Below are 14,445 nucleotides of genomic sequence, written 5' to 3'. Positions count from 1 at the left end.
ACCCTAGTGCTGAAAGACAACCTGTCAGCAAGTGTAAAAGACAGAGCATTTTCAAATGCAAAATGCTCCGCACAGCGATGACAAAAGCATTTCAGATGCAAAATACTCCGCACAGCAGAACCGTGACACACGGCTTATTTTTTGTAGGATGAGTTTTTCTTTTGAATTACACCATTTATTTTAATATATAGTGTACTTGAAAACGAGTAAAAAAGTATGATGACATTTTTGGGGAGTGGGGGGTGTTGTTTAGTATGTTCATTATATGGTAAAACTGAATTGGCAGTATGATTCTCCAGGTCAGCATGAGTACAGAGATACCAAACCTGTATAGGTTGTTTTTCTTTAAGTTGTGAAAAATGATTCTTAAATTTGTGGAAAAAAAGAGAAACGGAACGCTCTTATTTTCTTTGTCGCTCCATTGGGAGACCCAGACAATTGGGTTGTATAGCTATGCCTCCGGAGGCCACACAAAGCATTACACTAAAAGTGTAAAGCCCCTCCCCTTCTGCCTATACACCCCCCGTGCTCACGGGCTCCTCAGTTTCATTGCTTTGTGCGAAGGAGGCAGACATCCACGCATAGCTCCACAGCTTAGTCAGCAGCAGCTGCTGACTATGTCGGATGGAAGAAAAGAGGGCCCATAACAGGGCCCCCAGCATGCTCCCTTCTCACCCCACTCTTGTCGGCGGTGTTGTTAAGGTTGAGGTATCCATTGCGGGTACGGAGGCTGTAGCCCACATGCTGTTTTCCTTCCCCATCCCCTTTAGGGCTCTGGGTGAAGTGGGATCCTAATCGGTCTCCAGGCACTGAGACCGTGCTCCATCCACAGCCCCTGGGGATTCTGCTGGACAAGGAGCCGAGTATCGTCAGGGACAAGGCCCTGCTACTTTGAGGTACTCTGTGTCCCCGTGGGGACCGCGCATGGAGCGCTGGTGCCATACACATTACAGCACTGCTGGGTGTGTTAGTGCGCCGGGCATGGAGCGCTTGTGCCAGACACTTTCCAGCTCTGCTGGGTGTGTTAGTGCGCCGGACATGGAGCGTTTGTGCCACACACTTCCAGCTCTGCTGGGTGTGTTAGTGCGCCGGACATTGAGTGCTTGTGCCAGACACTTTCCAGCACTGCTGGGTGTGTTAGTGCGCCGGGCATGGAGCGCTTGGGCCAGACACTTCCCAGCACGGCTGGGTGTGTTAGTGCGCCGGACATTAGTGGCAGACACTTTCCGGCACTGCTGGAGGTGTTAGCGCTGGGGGACCACCGCGCGGCCGCGCTTATTGCCGGCCGCGCTTATAACTTTAGTCCCCGGCTTCTGCGGCCTAGTGTCGTTCTTTCCCGCCCACAGGCCTGCCAGTCAGGGGAGGGGCGGGACGCTGCTCGGATCGTCAGAGGAGGGCTGGAGCATACATTAGTATCCTCCGCCCTCCTCAATCAGTACAGTGGGGCACTGGATTCCCGCACTTTTCTTGGGCACGCCCACAGTCTCCTCCTTCCCACAGAACGCCGGCAGCCATTCCTGTCGGCGATTCAGACGCTGGAGAGGAGAGATAACACAGGGAGACCCAGGCAGGGAATCTGGTGACCACACAACCGCTCTGAGCGGTCGGTAAGCAGCACCTGTGGTGCTGGCCCCACTGAGTACCGAAGTGTATATATATATATAGGCTTATAGGCTATACATTGCACTGTACGGTCGCTCTGCTTGATTTTTGGCTATATACCCTCCTGGTTGTTCTCAGAGGAGACAACATGTCATCTGCAAAAAGCATGGGTGCCAAAGCACAGGCGTACTTTGCAAACTGTACCTCATGTACAGCTGTACTACCGGCAGGTTCCACTGACCCTCATTGTGTGCAATGCTCGGCCCCTGGGGCACTTACTCAGCCGGAGCCTCTGCTGCAGGTGGCCCAGGTGGATCCACCTGCTACCACTCTCCAGGTGACAGGGACGGAGTTTGCAGCCTTTGCTGACAAACTGTCTGAGACTATGGATAAATGGTCTGCTAAAATACTGGAAGCATTGCAGTCCAGACCGGTGATTCAGGCCCCAGACACTGTCCAATCCTTGACCCCAGGTCCCCCTCAATTGGAACAGCAATGTGCCCCGGGGGTAACCCACAGGTTCCAGGGTGAGGTTTCTGACACGGACCGCAGTCCCCGGCCGCCCAAGCGGGGTCGCTGGGAAATTCCCTCCACTTCATCACACTGTTCAGGGTCCCAGCAGGGGGACTCTCTGGAGGATGAAGCGGAGGTATCAGATCGGGATTCTGATCCTGAAGCCGCTCTCAACCTAGATACACCTGAAGGTGACGCAGTAGTGAATGACCTTATAGCGACCATCAATCAGGTGTTGGATATTTCTCCCCCAGCTCCTCCAATTGAGGAGTCTGCTTCTCAGGAGAAATTCCGTTTCAGGTTTCCAAAGCGTACATTAAATATGTTTCTGGATCACTCTGACTTCAGAGAGGCAATCCAGAAAAACCGAGACTGTCCAGACAAGCGTTTTTCCAAGCGCCTTAAGGACACACGTTATCCCTTCCCCCCCGAGGTTGTCAAGGGCTGGACTCAGTGTCCTAAGGTGGATCCTCCAATCTCCAGACTGGCGGCTAGATCCATAGTTGCAGTGGAAGACGGGGCTTCACTCAAAGATACCACTGACAGACAGATGGAACTATGGTTGAAATCCATCTATGAAGCTATAGGAGCGTCTTTTGCACCAGCATTCGCAGCCGTATGGGCACTCCAAGCTATCTCAGCTTGTCAGGCGCAGATTAATGCTGTAACACGTACATCTGCCCCGCAAGTGGTGTCCTTCACCAATCAGGCGTCGGCGTTTACGTCCTACGCCATTAATGCTATCCTGGACTCTGCGAGCCGTACGGCGGTGGCATCCGCCAACTCGGTGGCACTCCGCAGGGCCATGTGGCTACGTGAATGGAAGGCAGACTCTGCTTCCAAAAAGTTCTTAACCGGTTTGCCATTGGCTGGCGACCGCTTGTTTGGTGAGCGATTGGATGAAATCATTAAACAATCCAAGGGAAAGGATTCATCCTTACCCCAGTCCAAACCAAACAGACCTCAACCACGGAAGGTACAATCGAGGTTTCGGTCCTTTCGGACCGCGGGCAGATCTCAATTTTCCTCGTCCAAAAGGCCTCAGAAAGATCAGAGGAACTCCGATGCATGGCGGTCTAAGTCACGTCCTAAAAAGACCGCCGGAGGAACCGCTCCTAAAGCGGCCTCCTTATGACTTTCGGCCCCCTCAAACCGTATCCTCGGTTGGTGGCAGGCTCTCCCGCTTTTGCGACACCTGGCTGCCACAAGTAAAAGACCGATGGGTGAGAGACATTCTATCTCATGGTTACAGGATAGAGTTCAACTCTCGTCCTCCGACTCGTTTCTTCAGAACATCTCCACCCCCCGACAGAGCCGAGGCTCTTATGCAGGCGGTGGGCACTCTGAAGGCGGAAGGAGTGGTGATCCCGGTTCCTCTTCAGCAACGGGGTCACGGTTTTTACTCCAACTTGTTCGTGGTGCCAAAAAAGGACGGATCCTTCCGTCCCGTTCTGGACCTAAAGCTGCTCAACAAGCATGTGAAAACCAGGCGGTTCCGGATGGAATCGCTTCGCTCCGTCATCGCCTCCATGTCCCAAGGAGATTTCCTGGCATCAATAGACATCAAAGATGCTTATCTCCACGTACCGATTGCGCCAGAGCATCAGCGCTTCCTGCGCTTCGCCATAGGGGACGAACACCTTCAGTTCGTGGCACTACGTTTTGGCCTGGCAACAGCCCCACGGGTCTTCACCAAGGTCATGGCAACAGTGGTGGCAATTCTACACTCTCAGGGACACTCGGTGATCCCTTACTTAGACGATCTACTTGTCAAGGCACCCTCTCAAGGGGCATGCCAACACAGCCTGGACATTGCTCTGGAAACTCTCCAGAGTTTCGGGTGGATCATCAATTTTCCAAAGTCAAATCTGACACCGGCCCAATCACTGACATATCTTGGCATGGAGTTTCATACTCTCTCAGCGATAGTGAAGCTTCCGCTGAACAAACAGCGTTCACTACAGACAGGGGTGCAATCTCTCCTTCATGGTCAGTCACACCCCCTGAGGCGCCTCATGCACTTCCTAGGGAAGATGGTGGCAGCAATGGAGGCAGTTCCTTTTGCGCAGTTTCATCTGCGCCCACTTCAATGGGACATTCTCCGCAAATGGGACAGGAAGTCGACGTCCCTCGACAGGAACGTCTCCCTTTCTCGGGCAGCCAAAGCTTCCCTTCAGTGGTGGCTTCTTCCCACTTCTCTGTCGAAGGGAAAATCCTTCCTGCCCCCATCCTGGGCTGTGGTCACGACGGACGCGAGCCTGTCAGGGTGGGGAGCGGTCTTTCTCCACCACAGGGCTCAGGGGACTTGGACTCAGACAGAGTCCTCCCTTCAGATCAATGTTCTGGAGATAAGGGCAGTGTATCTTGCCCTAAAGGCGTTCCAGCCGTGGCTGGAAGGCAAACAGATCCGAATTCAGTCGGACAACTCCACAGCGGTGGCATACATCAACCACCAAGGCGGGACACGCAGTCGGCAAGCCTTCCAGGAAGTTCGGCGGATTCTGCTGTGGGTGGAAGCCACAGCCTCCACCATATCCGCAGTTCACATCCCAGGCGTGGAAAACTGGGAAGCAGACTTTCTCAGTCGCCAGGGCATGGACGCAGGGGAATGGTCCCTTCACCCGGACGTGTTTCAGGAGATCTGTTGCCGCTGGGGCATGCCGGACGTCGACCTAATGGCGTCCCGGCACAACAACAAGGTCCCGATGTTCATGGCACGGTCTCAAGATCACAGAGCTCTGGCGGCAGACGCCTTAGTTCAGGATTGGTCGCAGTTTCAACTCCCTTATGTGTTTCCTCCTCTGGCACTGTTGCCCAGAGTGTTACGCAAGATCAGGGCCGACTGCCGTCGCGCCATCCTCGTCGCTCCAGACTGGCCGAGGAGGTCGTGGTACCCGGATCTGTGGCATCTCACGGTCGGCCAACCGTGGGCACTCCCAGACCAATCAGACTTGCTGTCTCAAGGGCCGTTTTTCCATCTGAATTCTGCGGCCCTGAACCTGACTGTGTGGCCATTGAGTCCTGGATCCTAGCGTCTTCAGGATTATCTCAAGAGGTCATTGCCACCATGAGACAGGCTAGGAAACCAACGTCCGCCAAGATCTACCACAGGACGTGGAAAATATTCCTGTCGTGGTGCTCTGCTCAGGGTGTTTCTCCCTGGCCGTTTACTTTGCCCACTTTTCTGTCCTTCCTTCAATCCGGATTAGAAAAGGGTTTGTCACTGGGCTCTCTTAAGGGACAAGTCTCCGCGCTCTCTGTCTTTTTTCAGAAGCGCCTAGCCAGACTTCCACAGGTACGCACGTTCCTGCAGGGGGTTTGTCACATCGTCCCTCCTTACAAGCGTCCGTTAGAACCCTGGGATCTGAACAGGGTGCTGATGGTTCTTCAGAAACCACCGTTCGAGCCAATGAGGGATGTCTCTCTCTCACGCCTTTCACAGAAGGTGGTCTTCCTAGTGGCAGTCACATCACTTCGGAGAGTGTCTGAGCTAGCAGCGCTGTCATGCAAAGCCCCCTTCCTGGTGTTTCACCAGGACAAGGTGGTTCTGCGTCCGGTTCCGGAATTTCTCCCTAAGGTGGTATCCCCCTTTCATCTCAATCAGGATATCTCCTTACCCTCTTTTTGTCCTCATCCAGTTCACCAATGTGAAAAGGATTTGCACTTGTTAGATCTGGTGAGAGCACTCAGAATCTACATTTCTCGTACGGCGCCCCTGCGCCGCTCGGATGCACTCTTTGTCCTTGTCGCTGGCCAGCGTAAAGGGACACAAGCTTCCAAATCAACCCTGGCTCGGTGGATCAAGGAACCAATTCTCGAGGCTTATCGTTCCTCCGGGCTTCCGGTTCCCTCAGGGCTGAAGGCCCATTCTACCAGGGCCGTGGGAGCGTCCTGGGCCTTGCGGCACCAGGCTACGGCTCAGCAGGTGTGTCAGGCGGCTACCTGGTCGAGCCTGCACACTTTCACGAAACACTATCAGGTGCATACCTATGCTTCGGCAGATGCCAGCCTAGGTAGGCGAGTCCTTCAGGCGGCGGTTGCCCACCTGTAGGACGGAGCCGGTTGCGGCTCTATTCTGAGGTATTATTTACCCACCCAGGGACTGCTTTTGGACGTCCCAATTGTCTGGGTCTCCCAATGGAGCGACAAAGAAGAAGGGAATTTTGTTTACTTACCGTAAATTCCTTTTCTTCTAGCTCCAATTGGGAGACCCAGCACCCGCCCCTGTATTTTGTGTACACATGTTGTTCATGTTGAATGGTTTCAGTTCTCCGATATTCCTTCGGATTGAATTTACTTTAAACCAATTATAATTTTTTGCCTCCTTCTTGCTTTTGCACCAAAACTGAGGAGCCCGTGAGCACGGGGGGTGTATAGGCAGAAGGGGAGGGGCTTTACACTTTTAGTGTAATGCTTTGTGTGGCCTCCGGAGGCATAGCTATACAACCCAATTGTCTGGGTCTCCCAATTGGAGCTAGAAGAAAAGGAATTTACGGTAAGTAAACAAAATTCCCTTCTTTCAGGATCTGGGGTATAGTGATAACTTATATTTTTACACCCTGAGCTATTGTTTTTACTGATATCATTTTTGGGTTGATGAGATGTTTTGAACGCCTCTTAATGTATTTTATTGCATTGTTGCGGAGGCAAAAAAACCTTAAAGATGGGGTTTTGATTTTTTTTTTTTAAGTACACCGTTTACTGATCAGATTAAATTTATTTTATATCTTGATACATTGAACATTTCAGAACATGCAGCAATACTAAACATGTAGGGGTTATTTTTAATTGTTTTCTTTTAAAAAAGGGTGAATTGAACTTTTGTGTTTTTTTATTTTTTTTCATATGTTTAAAAACGTTTTTTTCTACATTTTACTGGATTTGCTAGTAAAGGACTTGAAGCTGTGATCGTCTGATGACTTCTACTATACAAAGCAGTGCTGATACACTACTCTGTATAGCAGAAATTTCAATCTCCTATGAACGCTGGCTTGCAGCCGCCATTCCGAAGAAAGACACAGGGGCCATCAGCTGAACCCCAGCTGTCACGTTAACCCATCAGCGCCCCACTATAACATCACGGGAGCACCAGAGGGAGCAGGGAATGACGCACCCCTGCCGGTGAGTGTTAAATCCCACTATAAAGGATTAACAGTAGGATTTAACTGGTTAGCAGATCTCATGTCCACCTGCGGCTGTTAGGCCGGTGTCACACTTGCAAGTGCCTCACGTGTATCTCACCCGCGTCACGCGTTGCATCATCCGGCATGGACTCAAACTCTTCTCACAGGAGCGGGTTGGTTGCATGCATCTCTATGCAGCTGAGACGCTCTTGTCCGGAGAGTGTGTGGCTGTGACGGGTGATGCAACGCGAGACTCGAGCGAGATACACCCGAGGCACTCGCAAGTGTGACACCGGCCTTAGAGTCACATGATGGTTGATAAGAGCAACCAATATGTGCAGGGAAAGATGCGGGTGTAGCGCCCCTGAAGCTCCGGTCGCTAAAGGGTGCGGCAACTGAGTTAAGGAGCAGTATCTATCTGGGGTAAGTGACAGGTGATTTGCCGATGCTCACACCAGACACACTCATCTCACATGCAGTTAGGTGCCTTGCCCACAAGGGGGAGTGGACTGGGTGGGCAGGGAGAGTTAGCCATCCAGTAGCATGGGACTTCCCAGTCACCAGGACAACCACTGGGGAGTATAAGAGGAGGTAGCCATTACACATAGAAAGCTTTCTAGAAGGACGTCCCCTGAGACAAGACTGGGTGCAGGAAAGCACCAGTGCTGGAGGGACGAGACAAAGTTCACTTTTCTGCTGTGGAGTCTGGGGCCTGTGAGCTGGAGCTCGGCCCAGGTTCCTTTTGCCAGTCGTTGGACAAACAGGACATTACACTGACACTGGTAACCACTTGGAACTTGCATCAGATAACCAGAGACTTACCAGCAGTGAACCAGGACACTCTCAGGCAATCTCCTAAGCAGTGAGTAAAAACACCTGAACCGGAGTTCTTGCCTCGTTTCCATTATTTACCGGCGACGCTGTCCCACACTCCGGTGCCCACGGCCCACTACCAGCTAGCCAGCAACCCTCCCGGGGCAACTACTCCGCCTGTGGGGAGTGACTCCATCTTGGCTGCAATCAACATCGACCCCTGGTTACAAGAATCCTGTAGCGGTGGCCCCCCTACCTGGCCGCACACCAGAGGTGGCGTCACGTATAAACTTTAATTTAAATTCCCATGTAAATAAACCCCCTTTTAAAAAGCGTCCCCAGGACACGGAACCAGGCAACGGCGGCCACCAAGTGACATTTCCCCAGCAGTACACCACCCGGGACCGAGTACCCCATAACCCTGGGCTACACACGGGCTCAACATGTGAGCCTGCATCAAAGGCAGGGAGATGATATATGATGTAAAAATATGTCCTATGTTGTAACAAAATTTGACCGGTGCAAAAGTATGGGCACCCTTATCAATTTCTTGATTTGAACACTCCTAACTACTTTTTACTGACTTATTGAAGCACTAAATTGGTTTTGTAACCTCAATGAGCTTTCAACTTCATAGGCAGATGAATCCAATCATGAGAAAAGGTATTTAAGGTGGCCACTTGCAAGTAGTTCTATTTGAATCTCCTATGAAGAGTGGCATCATGGGCTCCTCAAAACAACTCTCAAATGATCTGAAAATAAAAATTATTCAACATAGTTGTTCAGGGGAAGGATACAAAAAGTTTTCTCAGAGATTTAAACTGTCAGTTTCCACTGTGAGGAACATAGTAAGGAAATGGAAGAACACAGGTACAGTTCTTGTTAAGCCCAGAAGTGGCAGGCCAAGAAAAATATCAGAAAGGCAGAGAAGAAGAATTGTGAGAACAGTCAAAGGACAATCCACAGACCACCTCCAAAGACCTGCAGCATCATCTTGCTGCAGATGGTGTCACTGTGCATCGGTCAACAATACAGCACACTTTGCACAAGGAGAAGCTGTATGGGAGAGTGATGCGAAATAAGCCGTTTCTGCAAGCACGCCACAAACAGCACTTGCTACCCACAGTAAAATTTGGTGGAGGTTCCATCATGCTTTGGGGCTGTGTGGCCAATGCCGACAATGGGAGTCTTGTTAAAGTTGAGGGTCGCATGGATTCAACTCAGTATCAGCAGATTCTTGACAATAATGTGCAAGAATCAGTGATGAAGTTGAAGTTACGCAGGGGATGGCTATTTCAGCAAGACAATGATCCAAAACACCGCTCCAAATCTACTCAGGCATTCATGCAGAGGAACAATTACAATGTTCTGGAATGGCCATCCCAGTCCCCAGACCTGAATATCATTGAACATCTGTGGGATGATTTGAAGCGTGCTGTCCATGCTCGGCAACCATCAAACTTAACTGAACTGGAATTGTTTTGTAAACAGGAATGGTCAAATATACCTTCATCCAGGATCCAGGAACTCATTAAAAGCTACAGGAAGCGACTAGAGGCTGTGATTTTTGCAAAAGGAGGATCTACAAAATATAAATGGCACTTTTATGTTGAGGTGCCCATACTTATGCACCTGTCAAATTTAGTTTAAATTTAGATTGCACATTTTCTGTTCAATAAACCTCATTTCAATTCAGAAATATTACTCAGTCCATCAGTTATTAGATATATGAAACTGAAATAGCTGTTGCAAAAACCCAAATTGTTATAAAGAAAAAAGGTTAACATTAATAGGGGTGCCCAAACTTTTCCATATGACTGTGATTATATATATATATATATATATATATATATATATGTTGAAGCTAAAGCTGAAATCTGTAGAAGTATATTTATACTAGAGATCAGACTCTACAAGGGCGACCTGTGCTCACTTTAGGATCTTGTCTTTCATTTTGTTCAGAAGGAAAGTACTGAATGAACAGCTTGACATTTTGTATTGTTGAAAGCAAGGTTGTCAAGATTTGTGTTTTATCTTGATTGTTGACAGGACTGATTTATATGATATAAAAATCATTTTACACTGGATTTGAAAAAATATAAACACTACGACATACAAGCCAATGGCATCGCTACATTTAGCTTTGCTGATAGGGACCTACAAACTCCTGTCTGCAAATTAAAGTAAGGCTATGTTCACACACAGGGCATCTTTTATTGAATTTTTTGGTTCAATTTTGAGGTCATAAAGATGCACCAAAATGCATGCATTTCCTTCCGCCAGCAAAGTCTATGAGATTTCTATTTTGCTGTACACACTGTGAATATTTTTTGTCTGCAATTTGGCTGCGTTTTTGAAGATGAAGCATGTCAATTTTTTTTGAGTTTATCCAGCATTTTTGAGCCCTTCCAGTCAATAGATTTGACTTAAAAAATGCATTGTGCAAAATGCCTAAAAACGCATGCGGTTTTTAATTTTTTTTTTTCATGGGTGGGTGCGGTTTTAGGCCATTTTTTTGGGGCCAATAACACTGCATCTTTGTGGTTACAAAACATGCACTGTGTGAACATAGTGTGTCGCCCCTGAGGCTCTAGTCGCCACAGAGGTACTGCACCTCAGCCAGAGGTGTGATATGCCATTCCTGGGTAAGGAGGAGGTCAAAAATCGGTATACACAAACACAGACACTATTTAGCAACACTCCACCAGACTGTGGTTAGGGCCTAGTGCAACTAAGCTATTTCCTCTGGTAGAAGCACCGTCCCCGAAGCCAGCGGGGTTGGAGTCAAGTTAGTGGAAGCAAAATGAAGAACATTAGTCAGTTAGGGAGAAGACGCAGAGGAGAAAGGTCCTGGGAACGAGGGCTGGATCAGCTGGTCCCAGGATCGTGGGAAAGAAAGGGTCCTAGACCCTTGGGAAGTGCACCACACACCCGTGGCTCTTTTCCACTACGGTTTTCCCGTGGGGAGGTGTGACGCCCTGGCCTATCAGGTCGTCACAGGGTATTGTGCAATCTGCCCTTCTGCATGATATCCACCTCCTCCTTTGTTACAGGTCCCTGACCTTTGGTGTTGCTAAGAACAAGCTAATCAAAACCCTAGGAACACTCTGCACCACACCCACCAGACACACCAGTGGACAGCCTGAAGGGAATAGAGTCGCCCACTTGGGGGGTTGGTTAAGGGGAGGTCCGGAGTGTAAGGAGACAGTGAGTTGTGAAGTGACTCTCAAGACGAGAGGTCACAAGTCAGTTGAGTGGTGACTCTCGAGAGGAGAGGTCAGGAGCTGGGCACCTTGTTACTACTAGGTGGCAGACGTTGGTCTGGGCCTGGTAGTAGCTGGACCCCGGTCTCAGGGGATCGTGACAAGAGGCATGGACTGTCAAGGAGGATAGTCGGAGGCCTTGTGCCATCACCGGGCAGGGGACAGGGCATGACGGGGAACGTGGACCCTAGGCCAGGAAGTAGCTTCAGGCGTCCTGGTAATTTAGCCGACGAGGACGGAGCCCTCAACATCCGTTCTCCACCTGCTCCAAAATTGGGGTACTAGCGCAACGAGGGGGATAGGACTTTCCCACTACATAGTCCAGAAAATCCCAAGCGTGAACCCTGAGAGCAAGCTCACCCAGTTAGCCATACTGGTGAGCGGGACCCGTTTAGTTCTATGCTAAAAGGGACCAACTACAGAAAAGAGGTGCCAAGGTCAAGGTCACAGGCTAACAAGCAACACCAACGGGCACAAGATTCCAGGCGTGCTCTCTCCCTGCTGCAGTGGCATCAAGAACTTTGGTTTACCATGGTTGTCAGCATCAGCGTTATTGGACTGAGTGAGTAACCCTTACCGGCCCGATGGCACCTCCCCAACACCATCACCGAGTCCAGGGCATCCCCCCTACCCATGGAGGGGTTAAACACCTGGCTACCCACACCATCGCCACTGGGTACTCCCAATCGCAGCGGTGGTACTCCATCTTAACACGCACCACGGGTGGCGTCACGAATCTTCCACACCATCTCCTGTAAATACCACCTTTATTCCGGGTGGCTGCGCGACCCCGACCCCTCTGGAGACTCTTCGAGCCACCGCAGATCTGGATCCGAGTGGCAGCGGCAGGCTGTTGACGTGGGGGCGACACAGAGGAACTTGGCCGCATAGGGGACCAGCCCCTCAACTAGTGGAGAACTACAAGGAACAGCTAGCAAACCGGAGGCAGAGGTTGCTGCAAGTACCGAAGCCACATCCACACATAAACTGTTGAAAAGATAACCACATAGGATCAAGGGACAAAGCAGAAAAGACACCCATAAAAGGATTCGCGGACACTGGCTCATGGCACTATGTCCGAGGCGCGGGGCAGGCAGGAGAGTCCAGCGCAGGAAGATGAGCAGGGAAGGAACACAGAAGGGTGTACCGGGTTGTGCCTTCGAACTATCCGGGGATCAGCTGGGCCCATCACAGCAGAACTCAGCACTCCGAGGGCAGCATTTGACCATCCGGACGTGATAACATGGAACTCTTAACTGTGAGTAACCTTGTGACTGCATTCCTGTGTAGCCCAGTTATTTCCTACGCCTCCAGCCCTGCACCCCGCCATTACTCTACAACTCCATCTTCAGCTCTGGGGCTCAGCTCTACCTGTGGAGAGCTATACCAACTCAGCTACATCACCATCGACCCCAGTGGAAACTGTATAGCAGCGGCGGCATCCATGTTGCTGCATACCACAGGTGGTGTCACGACTCATCCCATGTAAATATCCATATCCCCCACCGCTTAATTTAAATGACATCGCCAGGGTCACGGAGCCGGGTCCTGCCGCTGTGACATCCCAGAAACGTAGCTGGCCCGGTAACGAGTAGCCCCCAGGCCCTGGTGGGGCGTGTCAATAGCCTAAGATAAGAGAACCAACAGCACTTGGACTGTACAAAACAGGCTGTGGCCCAACAGAGAGGGAAACTGACCGCACAACCAGAAGTCACCCGATTTAGCTCCATAGTCGAGCCATCACATTTGGAGTACATTTGTGCAAAAACTTTTAAACAAAAGGTGAATCAGTCAAAAGCATCAGGAGAGCCCGCAATGACAACCAGAAAAAAACAGAACACATTGAAAGTAGACGTTTAAAAAGCGCAAAATAAAAGAATAAGGTGCAAAGATAAATAAGTAAAAGAAACACCAAAAGCTAGATAAGAAAAGGTGGAAATGCAATAGAGAACCCAGCCCTATGTTTGCCTAGTAAATGTGATCTGCAATTAATACTCCAGTGCTATATCTCTTCAGATAATAAAGGCCTTTCCATAACATTTACAGGTTGCCATGTTAATACTTTCAGTGGGATCTATAAGGTCTTGACATAAAGTACACTTGCGGGATCATCTTCAGCAACCAATGTGGATTCCCCTTCCCTCGCTCAATGGCAGCCACGCGTTAATGGACATTGGAAAGATAACAATGAATTTCCAGTCAAAGAGAAAGGTTCTCAGAACAAACCGTCCCATGATCAATACACAGCTCGCCTTTCCATAATGTGCAAAATGATGGTATGATTGGGAAATGTGGAACACCTCCTTTATTAGATTAGAGGAACAGAGAAAATGTTCAATTATTCTCTCTGATGTTGAAAAAAAGAATTTAGACGATCAAGTGTAAGAAAAGTTTAAGAATGATGTGTTTTTCACTTATAGAAGTGTTGGCAATTTTCTGTCATGTTTTGGTGTCTACTATATAAAAGTGACAAATGCGTAGCGTCCATCAACTGTTCTCTTTTAACTATAATAAATACATTTTTTTTAATCTCCTGGCCCATCTGTTTGATCAGCAGCACACCTAACATTGCAATTTTTTTTTACCCTTGATTCATATGCACTCACTACCTGTGAATGAGCGGTGGTGCTGAAGCGATCAGACCGGCACATCAAAAAGGCTATTCTGCATCTCTACCACCAGCGGTGAGTAGCCTCACCTCACCTCTGACAGCACTAATCGGAACAACTCGGAGATTATCAGCAGCAGGGGTCATTCAGGCCCGTGTTTCACCGCGTATTGATGAGTCACCGACCTCAACTCCCTGCGTGCACACCACACAGCAGCGGCCACCGGTACCTGCGGGCAGTTTACATAATGCTCCTTTCCAACCAGCACCACCGGATCATCTCTAAACAGTGCTCCCTATCTCCTGGATATCATCCCGTGTGGCAGCATTGTTATCCAACGCACAGAGAAAATCCTCTAGCTGACGCTTTTGTGACATCCCTGGACTATCGGGTCGTCACAGGGTATTGCACAATCTGCCCTGCCATGCAATATCCGCCTCCTTCTTGGTTGTGGGTCCCTAACTACATCGTGTTGCCTCCATCAGCTGATTAAAATCCTAGGTACACTCTGCACCACACCCA

This window comes from Anomaloglossus baeobatrachus, chromosome 4 (assembly GCF_048569485.1).
Source record: "Anomaloglossus baeobatrachus isolate aAnoBae1 chromosome 4, aAnoBae1.hap1, whole genome shotgun sequence".
Lineage (NCBI taxonomy): Eukaryota > Metazoa > Chordata > Amphibia > Anura > Aromobatidae > Anomaloglossus > Anomaloglossus baeobatrachus.
This window is presented reverse-complemented; position numbering follows the sequence as displayed.